This window comes from Giraffa tippelskirchi, chromosome 4, assembly GCF_054371585.1.
Source record: "Giraffa tippelskirchi isolate mGirTip1 chromosome 4, T2T-mGirTip1v1.2.pri, whole genome shotgun sequence".
In the NCBI taxonomy this organism is placed as follows: domain Eukaryota; kingdom Metazoa; phylum Chordata; class Mammalia; order Artiodactyla; family Giraffidae; genus Giraffa; species Giraffa tippelskirchi.
In genome coordinates this window covers 100,624,290-100,644,203 of record NC_137278.1, presented here as the reverse complement: position 1 = coordinate 100,644,203, position 19,914 = coordinate 100,624,290, and the positions used below count along the sequence as shown (strand labels likewise).

Sequence of the window (19,914 nt, the reverse complement as noted above, 5' to 3'; positions counted from 1 at the left end):
CGAGTGGCCTCCAGTCATTCATGCTTCTTTATTTATTTGTTACATTTTGGCTGCGCTGGATCTTTGTTGCTTGTGCACGAGGTTTCTCTGGTTGCGGCGAGTGGGGGCTACTATTGGTTGCCGTGTCCGGGCTTCTCCTTGCGGCAGCTTCTCTTGTTGTAGAGCACAGGCTCAGTAGTTGTGCTGCATGGGCTTAGATGCTCCATGAAACTTGGAATCTTCCTGGACCAGAAATCAAACCCACGTCCCCTGCATTGGCAGGCAGAGTCTTATCCCCTGGACCACCAGGAAGTCCCCTCTAGTGATTCTCGACTCTGTTTTATTCTGTCCTAGGGCTGCCTTGTGTAACCAACCTTGTGGAACAGACAGTGTGACTCCTGAGGCTAGGTCTAACAGGACATTGCCCTGTCCACCGCGTTCTCCCATGGGTGACTTGCTCTGGAGAAGTTGGCCTCCAGCTGAGGACACCTGGGCAGCATCCTGTGGAGAGGTACACCTGTAGAGAACTGAGGCTTGCTGCCCATGGCCAGCACTCACTTGCCCGTCACATGTGGGAACCCTGTTGGAGGGGGATCCTCTGCCCCAGGCAAGCGTTCGCATGACAGTAGGCTCTGCTGAAGTCTGCCTGTAACCTGAAGAGAGACCCTGAGCCAGAAACCTCAGGTGAGTCACTCCTGAATTCCCAACCCACCAAAACTGTGTCAAGTAGTAAAATTAAAAAAAAAGATTTTAATTAAAAAAAATGGATTGCTTCAGGTCTTAGTTTGGACACGCAGACTCGTTGGTAGTGGGGCACAGACTCTCAGCTGTGGCGCGCGGGCTCTAGAGCTCACTGGCTCCGTAGCTGCCCCGAGGCATGTGGGATCTTAGTTTCCCAACCAGGGATAGAAACCATGTCCCCTGCATTGGAAGACAGATTTATAACCACTGGAATGCTAGAAATGTTGCAAGATAGTGAATGTTTGTTGTTATGAAGCCTCAAGTTTTGGAGTAATCTATTATGCAGAAATGGATAACTAATAGACCCAGGATTCACCAGACTTCTCCTTACCCATTATGCCCGGTGCCAGGGAGCGAGCAGTCCTAGATTCACCAGCAGGGTGAACTGCCCCGACCTTTGTGTTCTCACAGAGCGTATATTTTACCTTGCGTGAGTGCGTGCTAGGTGCCACTTCATTCCTGTCTGAGTATTTGTGACCCTTTGGACTGTAGCCTGCCAGGTTTCTCTGTCCATGGGATTCTCCATGCAAAAATACTGGAGTGGGTTGCCATGCCCTCCTCCAGGGGATCTTCCCGACCCAGGGATCAAATTCGTGTCTCTTATGTCTCCTGCATTGGCAGGCAGGTTCTTTACCACTAGTGCCACCTGGGAAGCCCGCTTTTACCTTGAGTTCACTGTCATCTCTTAACTCTATTATAGTTGTTTTTTTCCCTTGCCATTCCTCTTTCACCCGAGGATGAGCTCCTTGAGGCCAACTGTTTGGTCTGGCTCACCCTGGTAGTTTGACAAAATAGCACACACTTCTGTAGCTTTTTTTCTTGTATACTTTATTATACTTTATTTATTTGGCTGTGCTTTGTCTTAGTTGCAGCATGCAGGATCTTTAGTTGTGGCATTCGAACTCTTAGTCGCAGCATGTAGGACCTAGTTCCTGGACCAGGGATCGAACCTGAGTTGCCTGCATTGGTAGAGCAGAGTCTTAGCCACTGGACCACCAGGGAAGTCCCTAAGAGTTTTTCATATGTCAACACATTTCATCTGCACATAACCTTATGATGAAGGCACCTCAGTTTAACCTCTGAGGAAACTAAGGCACAGAGAGGTTAAGTAACATGCCCAGGGTTGCACAGCATGTAAGTAGCAGAATCAGGATTGTGAACCCCAGCTGTCGGGCTTGAAACCCCTGCTCTCCTCTTGCTCTGCCATTCAGTTTGGACAGTGTTTCTTGGGAAGGGAATAAAATACATGGCAGACAGGAGAAGGGCTTAAAGGACTAGGAAAAAAAGATTTGTTAGAAGAAAAGTAGTAAACACAGTAAGTCAGGGAATGACAGGAAAGGACAAATGGGCAAGTTTAGACTGTACGAGGAATAAAAAAATTCTCCTGCTTGGCAGAATAGTTTTTCCAAATTCTTGATTAGAATCTTAATTTCAACTTGGAATTAAATCTATGGAAATGCAGATAAAGGGTAGATCTTGTAGACTGTTAAGTTAGGGATGTCTGAAATAAACTAGCTCGAAAGGAGTCTTTAGTTTGTTTTTATATCTATCTGAGACAAAAGCCTATGTTGTCCTAGTTCACTGCTACCTTGAGGGCCCTTTCCAACTCCTCGTATCTGAGTTAAGTGTGGGGAACAGACCAGCAGGCCTGGGACATCTCCGTGCCTCTTGGTAATTGATGCTGCAAACTGCCACTTTCTGCTGTGTATCTGGAGCGGGAGACAGGAGCACCAAGGAGGAAGTGGGCAGAAGTGAAGGACTGTAGTGTTAGCAGGGGAATGCCCAAGGAGAGCGGAACCCACCAGAAAAGCAGCCAGTGGCGAAATAAGGTCCAAGACAGCCAACTGTGTGCAGAGACTCAGAGCTCTCTGGGTTTGGTCCAGGCTATTAAAATAGAGCATGTGTTTGAAATATTCAGGAAGCAACCTGTCTCTGCAGGCTGTGAAGTGTGCTCTTGGGTTAGAGATCAACCTCAGGGCAGGATTAGCTGCTGGGAAGCTTGTACAAGAAGGGAGTTTGTTTGTCTGCAGACTCCACTGGCTCTGGTGATGTCCAGTACGCGGGAATATCCACAGGTGTCATACTTGCCATCCATCTGTCACCTATGCATTGACTCACTCACACTAGGGGCTCACTTTCTTTTTTAAATTTAGTTTTCAGTCAGTCGCTCAGTCATGTCCGACTCTTTGTGATCCCATGGACTGCAGCACGCCAGGCCTCCCTGTCCATTGCCAGCTCCTGGAGTTTACGCAAACTGATGCCATCCAACCATCTCATCCTCTGTCGTCCCCTTCTCCTCTTGCCTTCAATCTTTCCAAGCATCAGGGTCTTTTCACATGAGTCAACTCTTCGCATCAGGTGGCCAAAGTATTGGAGTTTCAGCTTCAGCATCAGTCCTTCCAATGAATATTCAGGGCTGATCTCCTTTAGGATGGACTGGTTGGATCTCCTTGCAGTCCAAGTTTTCAATTGGTGTATAATTGCTTTACAACGTGTGTTAGTTTTTGCTGTACAGCAAAGTGAATCAGCTATTTGTATACATCTATCCCCTCCCTCTTAAACCTCCCTCCCACCCCCACCCCACCCCTCTGGGTCATCACAGAGCACTGAGCTGAGCTCCCTGTGCTATATGTCAGCTTCCCACTAGCGGTCTATTTCACACATGGTCATGTATATATGTCAGTGCTACTCTCAATTCATCCCACCCTCTTCTTTCCCCACTGTGTCCACATGTCTGTTCTATACATCTGTGTCTCTATTCCTGCCCTACAAATAGGTTCATCAGTACCACTTTTCTAGATTCCGTGTGTGTATGTATCAGTCACTCAGTCGTGTGTGACTCTGTGACCCCATGGACTGTAGCCCTCCAGGCTCCTTTGTCCAAGGGATTCTCCAAGCAAGAATACTGGACTGGGTTGCCATTTATATGTGTTAATATACGATATTTTTCTCTTTCTGACTTACTTCACTCTGTATGACAGACTCTAGGTACATCCACATCACTACAAATAACCTAATTTTGTTCCTTTTTATGGCTGAATAATATTCCACTGTATATATGTACCACATCTTCTTTATCCATTCATCTGTCAATAGACATCTAGGTTGCTAACACCTCACTTTCTAAGCCATTAATAGCAGCAGGGTTGGCCTGGACCACGTCAGTGGTGGAGTAGGGGAAGGTGACCATCCATCTTACCAGTAGACAGAAGTGGGCAGAGGGAAAAGGGCCTATTTCCAGGCTGAGAGGGGAGCAGCATGCTGAAGGGATGCCCCGAGCAGGTTCTGCCTGCCTGCCTCTGCGTGGCTCTGGCAGCCAACCCAAGCTTTGAACCGCCTCCAGGGAGTGGTGCCCTCATCTTTTACATCATGACCCTCTTCAGCAGTGTGTCATTAACAGCTTCCTCTCAGATCTTGTTGACTTTAACTACGGGTCGTTTATACTACGAGGGTACAAGATGCATAGGGAAAGTGATAGCTGCATGGGCCACATTTTCGAGCTCACTGTTTTGCTGCCCTTGGAACAGCATGTCCTGCTGTCACAGGCAATGCCTCTGGCCTTGAGTTGGGAAGCTGCCCCAGGCCTTTCTTATGCCTTCCTTCAGGATGCTGCGCATGACTCATCCTCCAAGGGAGGACCGCTAGGGTTCACAAGCCAGTGCCAGTCAGAGCCACTTTCTCCAACGAACACATTCTTTGTGTGCAAGGGACAGTCTCCTTTGTGTATTATTATCATTTTTGGCTACACTGAGGCTTGTGGGATCTTAATTCTCCAACCAGGGGATTGAACCCAGACCCTCAGCCGTGAAAGTTTGAAGTCCTAACCACTGATGTGGCTCAGTTGCTCAGTTGTGTCCAACTCTTTGTGACCCCATGGACTGTAGCCCAGTAGGCTCCTCTGTCCATGGGATTTCCCAGGCAAGAACACTGGAGTGGGACCGCCAAGGAATTCCCTGTGGGCTACATCCTTTATGATGGTTGCAGGGGCACCAGAGCCAGAGTGTGGCCTGGGCCCCCTGCCCCCACAAGTGTCCGTGGTGTGAGGGTGTCATCTGAGTGACTACAGAGCAGGTATGGGATGAGTGAAGAATTTGGAGGGCCTGGCTGAGCCAACATCCAGACGCTCTGACACAGGAAGTGAGGGAGGAGGAAAAGGCTGGGAAGGAGGCGGGACAGTGGGAGAAAGGATGTGTGTGCAGAGGAAAGGAGAGTGGGAGCAGGTTGAAAGCCCAGCACTCTAGGAAGGTAAAGGATGACAGCCCTGCGTCAGACCTCACAATCTTGGGAAGGAAGGTTTTCTTGTCCCTGATACACGCTGTCTGAATCCTTGGGACGAGTATACACAGAGAGTTTCAGAGGGCAGGGTTTGAGGGTGCGGCCACACTGTGCAGGTGGGGCTCATAGCGAGAGATGCTGCTGTCCCCCGCTGCTGAGCACTGCAGCTGTTGGAACCCCTTTAGTTGTTGCTGGTTTTAAAGAATTTAGTTGGCTGTGCCGGGTCTTAGTTGCTGCATTCGGGATCTTTAGTTGTGGCAGGTGGGATCCAGTTCCCTGACCAGGGATCGAACCCAGGCCCCCTGCATTGAGAGTGTGGAGTCTTAGCCACTGGTCCACTAGGGAAGTCTTGGAACCCCTTTAGTTTTTATGGGGAAAAGGTGTGGACCTGGGGAAGAGCTTGTGGCTTCTCAAAGCCTTCATTCCGTGTCCTTGGCGTCTTATGAAAAAGGCCTAACACCACCAGATTAACAAGGCGAAGGGGTGGCCGTAAGAAAGCAAAGAATCAGTCTGAAATTTGTAAAGATGAGTCAGTGCTACAAAACAAAAAATCTTGTGTTAATATTTTTTTGAGCCAGTTCTTGAGGGATCTGATTTCCTTCATAGAGTAATAACAAACATTTCCTTCATTAATGATATAATGTAAGTATTTCCTTTGCGTGGAAGTCACTAAATTTACAATTAAATACATTCAAATTCCAACTTAAATTTTAGTAAATGACATTAGGAGGAAAAAGAGGATGACCTTGTGGAGCTACTGTACTGGGACCATCTACCCTCTGTCTTCCATGTGAGAGAAAAACCCTCCTCCCCTTGAGTTGCCATTATTTTGTGATTCTCTTAGGGGAAGCACACTGACTGAAACTGCCCACCCTGGCCAGACACCATAGTAACCATTTGCATGAGTTGTTTTACGACAGGAGGTCCTTGTAAGGGACACGGGACTAATAAGCCACCACCAACTGGAAGAGTTCAGGAAAGGTCAAAAGGAGACACCACATGTCAGACCACCTCCCAGAATCCTTCTCTTTGGCATCCATCTTGGCTGAACAAGGCGTGCACCACCAGGAAGGACTCTGAGTCAGATGATTGGCTAAAGACAACCCGGAAACTAATCCCATCACCATAAAACCCAAGACTGCGAGCCATGTGGCAGAGCTGTTCTCCTGGGTTCCCTTACCCTACTGCTCTCTGCCCAGGTGCCCTTTCCCAATAAAATCTCTTGCTTTGTCAGCACAAGTGTCTTCTTGGACAATTCATTTCTGAGTGTTAGACAAGAGCCCAGTTTCGGGCTCTGGAAGGGGTTCCCCCTTCCTGTAGCAATTCCTCTTAATGACAGGCTGAATTTAATTCCTAACAACTATATCTGCCAAACTATTCTATCAGAGGTGACCATAGGAGCAAAGCAGATCTATTTACTACATTTTCTTTCCTCTCACTTAGTCCTGGAGGCTGTGTGTTTCTTTTCTGTTTAATTTTTTAGTGTGCTGCTATACTCCAACACAGAAGAACTGTACAAAAAAGATCTTCACGACCCAGATAATCACAATGGTGTGATCACTCACCTAGAGCCAGACATTCTGGAATGTGAAGTCAAATGCGCCTTAGCATCACTATAAACAAAGCTAGTGGAGGTGATGGAATTCCAGTTGAGTTATTTCAAAACCTAAAAGATGATGCTGTGAAAGTGCCACACTCAATATGCCAGCAAATCTGGAAAGCTCAGCAGTGGCCACAGGACTGGAAAAGGTCAGTTTTCATTCCAAACCCAAAGAAAGGCAATGCCAAAGAATGCTCAAACTACCACACAATTGCACTCGTCTCACACGCTAGTAAAGTAATGCTCAAAATTCTCCAAGCCAGGCTTCAACAATACACGAACCGTGAAATTCCAGATGTTCAAGCTGGTTTTAGAAAAGGCAGAGGAAACAGAGATCAAATTGCCAACATCAGCTGGATCATCGAAAAAGCAAGAGAGTTCCAGAAAAACATCTATTTCTGCTTTATTGACTATGCCAAAGCCTTTGACTGTGTGGATCACAATAAACTGTGGAAAATTCTGAAAGAGATTGGAATACCAGACCACCTGACCTGTGTCTTGAGAAACCTGTATGCAGGTCAGGAAGCAACAGTTAGAACTGGACATGGAACAACAGACTGGTTCCAAATAGGAAAAGGAGTACGTCAAGGCTGTATATTGTCACCCTGCTTATTTAACTTATATGCAGAGTACATCATGAGAAACGCTGGGCTGGAGGAAGCACAAGCTGGAATCAAGATTGCCGGGAGAAATATCAATAACCTCAGATATGCAGATGACACCACCCTTATGGCAGAAAGTGAAGAAGAACTAAAGAGCCTCTTGATGAAAGTGAAAGAAGAGAGTGAAAAAGTTGGCTTAAAGCTCATCATTCAGAAAACTAAGATCATGGCATCCAGTCCCATCACTCCATGGCAAATAGATGGGGAAACAGTGGAAACAGTGGCTGACTTTATTTTTTTGCGCTCCAAAATCACTGCTTATGGTGATTGCAGCCATGAAATTAAAAGACACTTACTCCTTGGAAGGAAGGTTATGACCAACCTAGACAGCATATTAAAAAGCAGAGACGTTACTTTGTCAACAAAGGTCCGTCTAGTCAAGGCTATGATTTTTGCAGTGGTCATGTATGAATGTGAGAGTTGGACTCTAAAGAAAGCTGAGCGCCACAGAATTGATGCTTTTGAACTGTGGTGTTGGAGAAGACTCTTGAGAGTCCCTTGGACTGCAAGGAGATCCAACTAGTCCATCCTAAAGGAAATCAGTCCTGAATATTCATTGGAAGGACTGATGGTGAAGCTGAAACTCCAATACTTTGGCCACTTCATGCGAAGAGCTGACTCATTGGAAAAGACCCTGATGCTGGGAAAGATTGGGGGCAGGAGAAGAAGGGGACGACAGAGGATGAGATGGTTGGATGGCATCACCGACTCGATGGACATGGGTTTGGGTGGACTCCAGGAGTTGGTGATGGACAGGAAGGCCTGGTGTGCTGCAGTTCATGGGGTCGTAAAGAGTCAGACATGACTGAGCGACTGAAATGAACTGATACTCCAACACTCCAGAGTTGTGTCTGACTCTTTGCAACCCCATAGACTGTAGCCAGGCTCCTCTGTCCATGGGATTTTCTAGGCAAGAATACTAGAGTAGATTGTCACTTAATAGCAGAGGGTTTTTTTTTTTTAATTTAAAAAAATATTTATTTATTTTTGGCAGTGTTGGGTCTCAGTTGCATCATGTGGGATCCTTCGTTGTGGCCCATGGACTCTCTAGTTGCAGCCCGGGCTCCAGAATGCACTCGGGCTTAGTTGCCCCATGGCATGTTCTCGGACCAGGGATTGAACCCACGTCCGATTCATTGGAAGGTGGAATCTTAACCACTGGACCACCGGGGAAATCCCTCTTCTCTGTTTTTACAGGCAGAATCTACCTAGTTATCAGTGGCCAGGGTTAGAATGGCTAAAACCCATTTATTAAAATCAGAAAAAGGCAACCCTTTCCTAAGACACATCTCTGTCACTTGCAATAAAAATGTCTTCATGCAAATTGACGTGGCCCATGATGGGAAGTAGCCTTACACACAATGCTACTTGTGCCACCGTTTGTGGGCCCCTTGAGTTAGTGGTTTCTGCCCAGCTGTGGTCAATGCTCAAGTCATTCTGTGACCTTGAATTTTTCCTAGGCCTTCCACCTATACCTAGCACTGGCCTTCAAACAGCCCAGCCAGGGCGCCAGGAGCAGAAAGGGGCTGTGGCTGTGCTGAATGGGGCAGAGAGAGGTTCTATTAAGTTCCTGCTGATTAATGACTTTTTACATGAGCAGCTAATTTCTGTCCCAGTCACTTGGAGCAGTAAGTTGGCAGAAGTGTTGCAGTTACTCACATTCTGGCCGCATCTCAGCTGCCTGGCCGGTGGAGGCTGTAGCGGGGCCGGCTGTCTGGGCAGGGTTGGCTCCACAATCACCCGAGATACACACACACTCTGGAGCTCTCTAGGGGTCCTGAGCTCCCTGTGCTCCCCATGCTGCCTTTGTTATGAACAAGACAGATAGGGTTTACATAAATATAACCTCAGCAATGGAAAGAGAAAACCCAGGACTTGACTATGCTTTTCAAACCATATTCAGTCCAGGTTTCCAGCCCTGACTTTAGAATAATCCTTCTTTCCCTCTTAAGCAATTTCCCACACCCCTGCCTGCCCACCCACAGTGGATCAAAGGAAGTAGGGGAAGATGGCCTAAGCCCCAGATGGAAAGATGCCAGAGCCATGAGATAGCTGCTTTTGACTTTATAGGATGGCCAATGTGGGTCTGAAGAAATACGATCTGACACAGAAAGGACTCATCAGACTTATAGAAATCACCAAATTTGTTGTGAGAGTCACTTGCCTTAAAAAACAATTGGGTTTCATGTCTGCCATGGTTTAAAATTTTTCATTTTATTAAGAAAATTTTTTTAGTGTCTTTAACTTGTTCTCTCAACAAAGAATATGACAAGACAATGTATGTTCTTTTGAAATTGTACTGTGAGTCTTGGTAGCAAGTTGCTCATTTTGAAAGATGTCATATTTTGGGTTGCTACGTGGAACTGTCTCCTGGTGGCATTATTTAGATCGTTTTTTTCTTGTTTTTCCTGGTCCCATCTCATTGGCAGTTTATTTGAAAGCTGTGGTTTGTCAATGTTGTTGTTGCTGTTCAGTCAATAAGTTGTGTCAGACTCTCTGCAACCCCATGGACTGCAGCACACTTGGCTTCCCTGTCCTTCACTATCTCCCAGAGTTTGCTCAAACTTGAGTCCATTAAGTCAGTGGTGTTATCTAACCATCTCATCCTCTGCTGCCCCCTTCTCCTCTTGCCCTCAATCTTTCCCAGCATCAGAGTCTTTCATAATGTTAGGTTTTTTAAAAAAGCAATAGACAGTAGGTCAAAGGTAAATCTTCTTTACAACTTGATGTATATGAGATATTATTATAAAGTAAGGTAATTGAAAGGTTATTTATAATATTCCTAACTTTATACAATAAGATAAATGACTTTTTTTTTTTCATCAAAGCAGCCTCCTAAGGGATGTAGACTTAGTCTAACCAAGCCCCTATGATGCCTGGGTCAGAGATGATCTGGAATGTTCCTCCTTAAATTTCCCCCAAGCCCCAGGATGGCTCACAAGAACAACAGTTGGGGCAGAGCTGGGTCTTACTTCTGGTGCGCCTTTGGTTCTCCACTTGACTTCAAGTGACCTCAGATTGCTTTCAGAAAGCTAATCTGCCCTCAGAGGACAATTTGCCACAATTTAGAATTCTTATCAGAGAGGCCACAGTTTTGAGGCAACTTCCAAAGTGTAGTTCAAAAAGTGTTTTGAGCGAGGAAGTTTCATGTGGATGAGCATGTGACCTCCCGTGGGGAGGACGTCAATGGGAAACACTCATTGAGAACCCAAATTCAGATGTTTTTACAAAGAGATGCTTTTAAAGAATATGTGTATGTATGTATCTTTGGCTGCTCTGTGTCTGTTGCTGCATGTGGGCTTTCTCTAGCTGTGGTGGGCGGGGGCTGCTCTCTAGTTGTGGGGTGCAGTGCCTTCTCTTGTTGTGGGGCATGGCCTCTAAGGTGTGCTGGCTCCAGTAGTGTCAGCACACAGGCTCAATAGTTGCAGTGTGTGGACTTAGTTGCTCCGCAGCATATGGAATCTTCCTAGACCAGGGATCAAACCCGTTTCCCCTGCATTGGCAAGAGGATTCTTTACCACTGGACCACAGCTTTGAGCAGTACATCTGACCTGACTTTAAACATGGCCTATCTTCCCACCCAAAATGGGAAGAGTAGAATTAGCCCTTCCTGACCATGAGCATTAAACTGAAAAAGGGAGCTCTCGTTGCCATCCATTCAATCTAAATGGAACTTGGGTGAGCTGGAAAAGGAATTTCAAACTTCTGCCAATACTAAAAGCACTCTATGAAGCAAATGCTTTTAAATATTTTGATTACTAGAGGGAAAATGAATCACATAATAAAAGGATTTTATTTTCATTAAAATACACACATGAAAAAATTAAAGGAGGAAAGGGGAGAGGAAACAGCCCAAGACTTGGTGAGTTGATCGAATCAAAACAATGGAGTGAAAAGGTGCTCAACATCACTAATTATAGAGGAATGCAAATCAAAACTACAGTGAGGCACCAACTCATACCTGTCAGAACGGCCATCATTAAGAAGTCTACAAATGACAAATGCTAGAGAGAGTATGGAGAAAAGAAAACCCTCCTACACTGTTGGTGGGAATACAAAATGGTGAATCCACTATGGAGAACAGTATGGCAGTTTCTCATAAAACTGAAAACAGAATTACCATGTGATCCTGCAATCCTACTCCTGGGCATATATATCCAGACAAAACTATAATGCAAAAAGATGCATGCACTCCAGTGTTCATTGCAGCACCATTTACAACAGCCAGGACATGGAGACAACCTAAATGTCCATCAACAGAGGAATGAATAAAGAAGATGTGATATGTATATATAAATATATACATATAGCTCAAGAATATTACTCAGTCATAAAAAAGAATGAAATAATGCCATTTGCAGCAACATGGAGGGACCTAGAGATTATCATATCTAAGTGAAGTCAGAGAAAGACAAATACCATATGATACTATCCATATGTGGAATCTAAAATATGACACAAATGAACCTATCTACAAAACAGAGAGAGACTCACAGAGATAGAGAACAGACCTGTGGTTGCCAAGGAGGTGGGGAAGGGACAGATTGGGAGTTTGGGATCAGCAGGTGCAAACTATTATATTTACAATGAGTAAACAGCAAAGTCCTGCTGTAAAGCATGGGGAATATATTCAATATCCTGGGATAAGCCATAATGAAAAAGAATAAATATATATATGTATATAACTGAATCACTTAGCTGTAGAGCAGAAATGATCACAAATTGTATGTTGACTATACTTCAATTAAAAAAAATGATGTAGTTGTTTGAGGATCTTTTGACCAACAGCATGTGCTATGATGTCTCAGCTGAGGTCCATGGACTTAGGGGTCTCTATTTGCAAGAACAAGAAATTGGGAATCGGTCAAATGCTCGGGCTTCCCAGAGACCTAAAATAAGAAGAATGGATGCCTTAAGCCCCGTCCACCTATCCGTCCATCTGGTGGTCACGAACGACGCTTTCAGGGGCCCACTCTCTGCTCTGTTGGCTGGGGGCTCCCTGGAGAGGCCCAGTTTCTTCTGTTTTCTGTGCCCCCGCTTAGATCCATGGGCAGGACTCAGAGAAACGCCTCCTGAGGGAACAACTCCAGGTGATAGAAGCATGAAGAAAAGCACTCTTCACCCTTCACCCTGGAGTCCTAGGGTGGAACCTGTGCCATTGCTCACATTTCAGACTCAAAAGGATCCACCTTTGGTTCATTCTCTGCTCTCACCCCATCTTAAAATTCTGAGTTCAGTCCTTACTCTATTGTGCGTGGCAAATACTGCATTTTTCACCAATTGAAGGTTTGGGGCAATCCTGTGTTGAGTATATATAGGCTCAGTTTTTCCAGTGGCATTTGCTCACTTTGTGTCTCTGTGTCACACGTTGGTGAATTTCACAGTATTTCAAACTTTTCTGTTATTTACTCTTTGTGATGGTAGTCTGTGATCAGTGATCCTTGACGGTGCTGTTGCAAAAAGATTATGACTTGCTGAAGGCTCAGATGGTGGTTAGCATTTCTTAGCAATAAAGTGCTTTTTTAAAATTTAAAGTATGTCTTTTTGGGGAATTATGCTAGTGCACATTTAATAAGCCATAGCAAAATGTAGACAGAACTTTCACATGCATTGATAACACAAAAAATTTGTGCGATGGACGGACTTTATTATAGTATTCAACTGCAGTGGCCTGGAATCCAACATGCAGTATCTCCAAAGTGTGTCTGTTCTTTTTTGAAGAAGGGTCTCCAGTTTTCATTTGCACTGCAAATTATGAAGCTGATTCTGATAATCAGTCACCCCCCAAAATAACAATTTGGTGATGCCTGTTTGGTCTGAAAGAGACCACGTGACTTCTGAAAATAAGGAATTTGTTATGAGAAAGTCACTTGCCCTCAAAAAAAAAAAAAGAAAAGAAGGCACCTAGTCTGTCATAGTTAAATATTAAATTAAAAGGTTATTTATAGTATGTTTCATCCACTGTGGGGACTCTCGGTAGATGAACTTGAGAGGGTGTGTGGTAGATATTACTGTGGGGGTCCCATGCAGGTCGCCCGTAGATGACGGAAGTAGGGGTAGAATGATCTTTGTCAACTCTACATTTCCACAAGGAGCCAATGGTCAAACCTGCTCTGAGTCTAGAGGTCAAGAAGCCGCCCCTGAACCTTGGACATATTGACAGTTGTGAGTGACCGCTGAGCTCACTGCTATTGTTCTGATCATTGAACTGAATGGCTTTGCAGAGTCAGTGCACAAGGTTGTAGGTTTGCATCTTCCCTCCTTTTCTTAAAAAGTATGCCACTCCCTGGTGACAGGGGATCCTCGCTCAGGGGGTGTTTTCTGCAGTCGGACTCCAGCCTTTCCCCTCCATTTACTGAGACAGAAGCCAGGGGGTGTGGGCCTGGAAGACAGCGCCTCCCCAGGGCCTCTCCTCCCCCACCCCAGATTCCTTGTGGGTTCCCAGGCATCCCAGGCCTGGCCTGCACCAGGACAATGACCGCTGGACATAGTCTCAGATTTTCCTGGCTATCTTTCTTTCTTTATTTAAAATTTTAAAAATTATAGCCATTTCATTGATTGATTGGTTGGCTGAGCATGAGGAGGATCTTAGTTCCTCTACCAGGGATGGAACCCATGATCCCTGCAATAGAAGTGTGGAATCCTAACCTGCCTCCCCAGGGAAGTACTCTCCTGGGTCCCTTTCTCTTATCACCAGGCTCCCCAGTCCTGTTATTCTTCTCTCTGCCTCTGCCATGGTTCCCTGGGCTCCTGTAGTCAGCACGGGGCAGAGATTCAGAACTGCAGCCTCTGAACCAGTCCAAGACCAAGCTCTACTCTTCAAAACATGTGTGATGCCAGTCAAGTCACTTAACTTCTCTGTGCCTTTCTTTCCCAACTTATAAACAAGGAAGATAAGAGTGCCAACCTCACTGAGCTGGTTAATCCAGGTGAAGTGCTTCAGGGCCGTGTCTGCCCCACAGCAGGTTTACATGCTGACTGTTGTCTCTGGTTTTCCCGTGTGGGAATCGGGCCCAAGTCTGGCACCCAGCATGCCCATATGGTGTCCAGCCCAGCCTCAGGCAGCCCACATTGCAACAGAAGTCATCCTGAGATGGCCCAGGGTGGACCTGAATGTCTGGAGTATTCTAACCATGCTCTTGCTGATGACTTTTGTCCCTAGGGCTGTCCTGCAGTACGGAGCTGAGGAAACAAAGCCTGGGTCCTGATCAGCAGTTTGAAGGAAACAGAGGTATGAATGAAACAAGGATCTGGGCTACCCAGGCGGTGCTAGTGGAATCTGCCTGCCAACGCAGTAGAAGCAAGAGACGTGGGTTCGATCCCTGCGTCAAGCAGATCCCCTGGAGAAAGAAATAGCAACCCGTTGCAGTATTCTTGCCTGGAAAATGCTATAGATAGAGGAACCTGGCAGGCTGTAATCCATTGGGTCGCAGAGTTGTACATGACTAAGCACAGCACTGGGCTTGCCTCCCGTTTACAGAATATGTAAGTTGAAAGAGAGCGTTTGGGGTGTTTAAGGAAAGGACAGATTGGATTGTTGAAAAAGTTCTGAAACTTAGAATATTTTTGAAGACATGGAATTGTAATGCTCTTTAATTTAGATGCAACTCATCTCAAAATAATTATTAAATTATGAGTGTATGCTCAATCATGTCCAACTCTTTGCGATTCCATGGACTGTAGCCCACCAAGCTCCTCTGTCCATGGGATTCTCCAGGCAAGAATACTGGAGTGAGTTGCTGTTTCCTTCTCCAGGGGATCTTCCTGACCCAGGGATAAAACTGGAGTCTCTTGGATCTCCAGCAATGGCAGGCAGATTCTTTATCACTGAGCAACCTGGGAAGCCCTCTCTTTTCTTACTATAACCTTACAAACCCCTTCCTCATTATTTGTTACTAATTGCATTTATATCCCAGTTTGCCCACGTGAATATTGTTTTTGTCATTAAAAAGCTGTCACTTTTAAATGTAGTTGATTTTTCCAGTTTTTTAACAGTTTTTAAATTTTGAATCATAATTAGAAGAAACAGGATTGTAGAATTATTCTTTTTCTCATAAGACTCATGTATGTAAAGCAGTTTCTCATATGGTAAGCAATCTGTACCAGTCCTCTTGGAATTCATTAGATTGGATTTGCCCTTTTCTTCTGAGTTGAGTCGTTCTTTGAAAAGCCTTTTAGTTCAGCGACATCACAAAGGTGCATGATACATTAAAGATGGGTCTAGCACCCTTCAGCTAAAAGGAAGTGCACCAAGAGATCTTAAGATATTTATCAAGTGTTATATCACTACTTGAGTGGCGGTTAACCCCACCACTTTTCTCTGACTAGTATGATTTCCCACGTGGGGAGTTTCTTCACTTGTATTTGACTTCCTATGTGGGCATGGACTGCTCAGTCTTCCTCTCTGCCTTAGTTCCAGGCGACTGACAGCTCCAAGTAGGGTGCTGGCTCATGCTTTGTATTCAAGAAACACGAGTTGAATCACCAACTGCAAAGGTATTTGTACCAACTGCAATCCACCTTCAGGTGCATTTTCACCTGCACCCCCAACAACATGCTTTAACACTGAGTCAGCATCCACAGGTTTCCCAGGTCACTTGAGAAGCCGCACACGTGGTTTATAGGGTGTCATCTTAGAATGCAGTCATGTGGAAAGTTCCACTGCAGTGTACTGGAGAGCCACTTGAGAGTTCACAATGAACTTTTATTTTCAGCATTTCATTTTTTAGTCCTGACTTTAGAAATGAGGAAGCCAAACCTTGGAGATGGTAAGTGACTTGTCCAAAATGACCCTATTGCTGCTCTAACTTCTACAATGTATCTGACACACGTTCTGTCCTCGGTGAAGAGCACTGGAGATGACCCAATTTCCTCAACTCCCATTGCAGTGACCATTCAGTATCCCATGTCAGGCACCACCTGAGATGGTGGTCATTGGCTGGTTTTCCCCCCAAAGTCCTCTACACAGGCTGTCAGGAAGGCAGAGATCATTCCTGTCACCCCCTGCCCTTGTATCCCAGTCTCCCCTGGCAAGAAAGCCTCATTCTCCCAACATTCGCTGTTGGAAAAGCATACGATGATAACATGCATGTGTGCTAAGTTGCTTCAGTCATGTCCAAATCTTTGTGATGCTATGGGCTGTAACCTGCCAGGCTCCTCTGTTCATGCGGATTCTCCAGGCAAGAGAATCCCAACTGAAGTGGGTTGCTGTGCCCTCCTCCAAGAGATCTTCCCAACCCAGGGATCAAACCCACATCTCTTATGTCTCTTGCATTGGTGGATGATACAATGACCACCAAATATTGAGGGTATTGGGAAGCCCAGGTATTGCAGTGGTAGAGACCCTGCCTGCCAATGAAGAAGACACAAGAGACAAGGGTTCAAATTTCTGAATCAGGAAGATTCCCTGGAGTAGGAAATGGCAACCCACTCCAGTATTCTTTCCTGGAAAATTTCATGGACAGGAGAGCCTGGCAGTCACAGACAGTCAGACACGACTGAGCACACAGCACACACACTGAGGGTATACCATGTGCTAGTTAATGTGCTGTGTATTTAACCCTCATCAACCCTCTTTGGTGTTAATCTTATTGCCATCATTTTCTAAAGATGGAAATTGAGGCTCAGAGAGGTCATAGGACTAATTCAGGGCTAGACAAATGAAAGGCTTGAGCCAGGTGGAGCTAGAGGTCTGTAACAACTCCACCGCTTTACCCGTCAGATTTGGAATTTCCAAACACATTTTTGTCTTCCAGTCTTCGGGCACAGGAAGTCCTCACTTGACAGGAGGCCATGTTCCTTTACATTGTAGGAAATTCAATGACCGTGAATCACCATTGTGGAGGAGGGGTGCTCTGATCCTTCCTTCCTAGCTGTCCCTGCCCTCAGGCTGGGCCTCCCACTTTTATCTTTTTTTTTTTTAGTATTAAATGCATTTATAAAAAATTATTTCAAATGAATAAGCTAAGCATTCACTTCAAGGACCTGGGAAATGAACAGAGTCAACTTTCCCAAAATACAATTAAAAAAAAAATTGTTTGTTTATTTATGGCTGCTCTGGGTCTTTGTTGCTGTGCTCAGGCTTTCTCTAGTTGCAGCAAGTAGGGGCTACTCTCTAGTTGCGGTGTGTGGACTTCTCAATGTGGTGACTCCTCTTTCTGCAGAGCAAAGGTTCGAGGGCTTCAGTAGTTGTGGCACATGGGCTTTGTTGCTCCTCAGCATGTGGAATCTTCCCAGATCAGGGATCGAACCTGTGTCTCCTGCATTGGCAGGTGGGTTCTTAACCACTGGATCACCAGGGAAGTCCCACCAAAATACAATCGATCAATGAATCCAAGAGCTGATTCTTTGAGAAGACCAATAAAATAAATTTACAGTAAGCCATATTGAAAAGAAGATAGTATAAATAAACATTATTAAAAATTCACAACAGGACATAATTGGAGATGCAGTAGAGATTAAGATATCATTGCTTATACTACACAGTTTATTTTTTTAGGGCTGTCCACTTTGGATGGAGCCCTGCAATTTTCGTGTCTGTGGGAAGAAAGGGGAGGGGTTTGTTTTTCACTTTTGCTTCCATCATTCATTTTATTTAGGAAGGCTCCACATCTTGAGAGAGAGCTGTAAACACTGAGAGAACAAGAGGACCGTGGAATGAGCCGTGTGTCCTCCAGACTTCCTCCCACTGACCCGCGACTTCCTAACCCAGCAGACGGGCTTTCCCTGGGCTGGATCCTGGCTGGAGGCCAGTGTCTGAATTGAATGGCTCAGGCTGGACAGTGCTTCTCCCCAGTCAGAGTGGCACTGAGCCGACTCCTGAGAAGGCACCTTGGCTCAGAAAACACACTGTGTGTTAGACGCTGGTGTCCACGGCAGGGATCTGGGGCCAGAGACATGGCAGGCATCTTCAGGATTCTCAAGAGAACCGGGCCCAGCTCAGGAAATGTCCTGTGGCCCAAGAGGGAATCGATGGCTAAGAACCCATATAATTGGGAGACCAATAAAAAAAGTAAAAAGTGAACAGGCTGGAGTAGCTATGATGTTTACTTTCTTTTAAAATATCCTCTGGTTATGAATCTATTATACACTCATCCAAAAAAACTTTGAAAAGTAAATAAAAATCTCCCATAATCATTCCACCCAGAGTTTTAACATCTATTTTTTAAGAATATGCTGTACCAGAACTTCCCTGGCAGTCCAGTGGTTAAGACTTCACCTTCCAATGTGGGGTGGGGGGATGGGTTCGATACCTGGTCAGGGAGGTAAGGTCGCGCCAGCATTGCGGCCGAGAAAACAAAACATAAAACAGATGCAATACTGTAACAAATTCAATAAAAGACTTTAAAAATGGTCCACATAAGAAAGAAATCTTAAAAAAAAAAAAATAAGAATATACCCTACCAATCATTTTATTTTGTAACTCCAATATCAGGTACACAAAACTGGATTAATTGTGACCCCTGATTTAAGACACTTTCTTATCATAAAATGATTTTTTAATGTTTTTTTTCTTTCTTTTTAAATATTTGTTTATTTGGCTGCTCCAGTTCTTAGTTGCAGCATGTGGGATCTTTAGTTGTGGCATGTGGGGTCTAGTTCCCTGACCAGGGATGGAACCCTGGCCCCCCGCGTTGGGACTGTGGAATTTTAGCCACTGGACCACAGGGAAGTCCATGTTTGTTTTACATCATGTGCATTTCTAACCAATATGAACACTAGGTCTTTGACAATGACTTATGAAACTCTGGGGCTCAAGTGTTTCCCTTCAACATATGTCTCTATCTACATGTTTTTTTCCTTAGTCAAGTTCATGCTGTATACACACCTCTGCATGCCTCTCAGGGGGTTTCTGTGGTGAAATTTCATCACTCAGGTTGCTTTCTTCTGCATTGCCCTTTGAATCTCAAAATGGGCTGTCCATTTATCTCTTTCCATGCAAGGACAGTTGGGGTTAGGAGAGTCACAACTTTCACCCCTCATTTATCTCTGGGGCTTCACAAAACCACTGCCAAGCCCAGCCAGATGTCAGATCAGCTCGCTCTTGAGGGTTCTCCATAGAGGAGAGACTCCAGTGTCCTCTGTGACCTTGTAATCTGCCGTGGTCCAGGGTGTATCTTTCCATCTGAACTACCACCCCTTGAGTTATAAAATTCACAAATTAAAAAAATTATTTGATAGAAATTTTAAAAGCCATCATACACTTCACCGTCCTGCACTTACAAACCCTTCTCAGTCTTCTCCAGAATTGACTTAAAAATTTTTTTTCATTAAAAATAAAAAAACTAGGGATCAAACCATGCCTTCTGCATTGGCAGCATGGAGTCTTAACTCCTAGACTGCCCAGGAAGTCCCCAGAATTCACGTTAGTTTCTATCTTGCCTTTTGTCATTGGTTTCATCCTTTGGCTATTCTTTCATAGTCCTTCTTTATATTCCTAAATTTCTCTTGAGTTTTGGACCAGGACTTTGTTTCAATGTTCCACAGTCAGTGTTCACTAGGTGGACAACTCAGGCTCTTTCAAGAGCATGTAGTTCTGATTCAGAGGTACTGGAGGAGAACTTTCCCCTTCTTCCCAATTCCCTGTCCTCTTGTTTCCTGTGTTACCAAGTTTCCTGGCTCTTCATCCTGTGTCCCTACACCTCTTCTTCAGTCTGG

At 45.0% G+C, this 19,914-nt stretch overlaps 1 long non-coding RNA gene across 1 annotated transcript in view; it reads left to right on the top strand.

Annotated features, from left to right (window-relative positions):
• Positions 1–18,852, top strand: part of LOC145503975 (uncharacterized) — a 100,504-nt gene extending 81,652 nt beyond the window's left edge. The window contains exons 3-5 of the long non-coding RNA XR_014051971.1: positions 334–663; positions 14,420–14,488; positions 17,856–18,852. This is a non-coding gene — a long non-coding RNA (uncharacterized LOC145503975). The remainder of the gene's footprint in view (positions 1–333; positions 664–14,419; positions 14,489–17,855) is intronic.
• Positions 18,853–19,914: the final 1,062 nt, after the last annotated feature.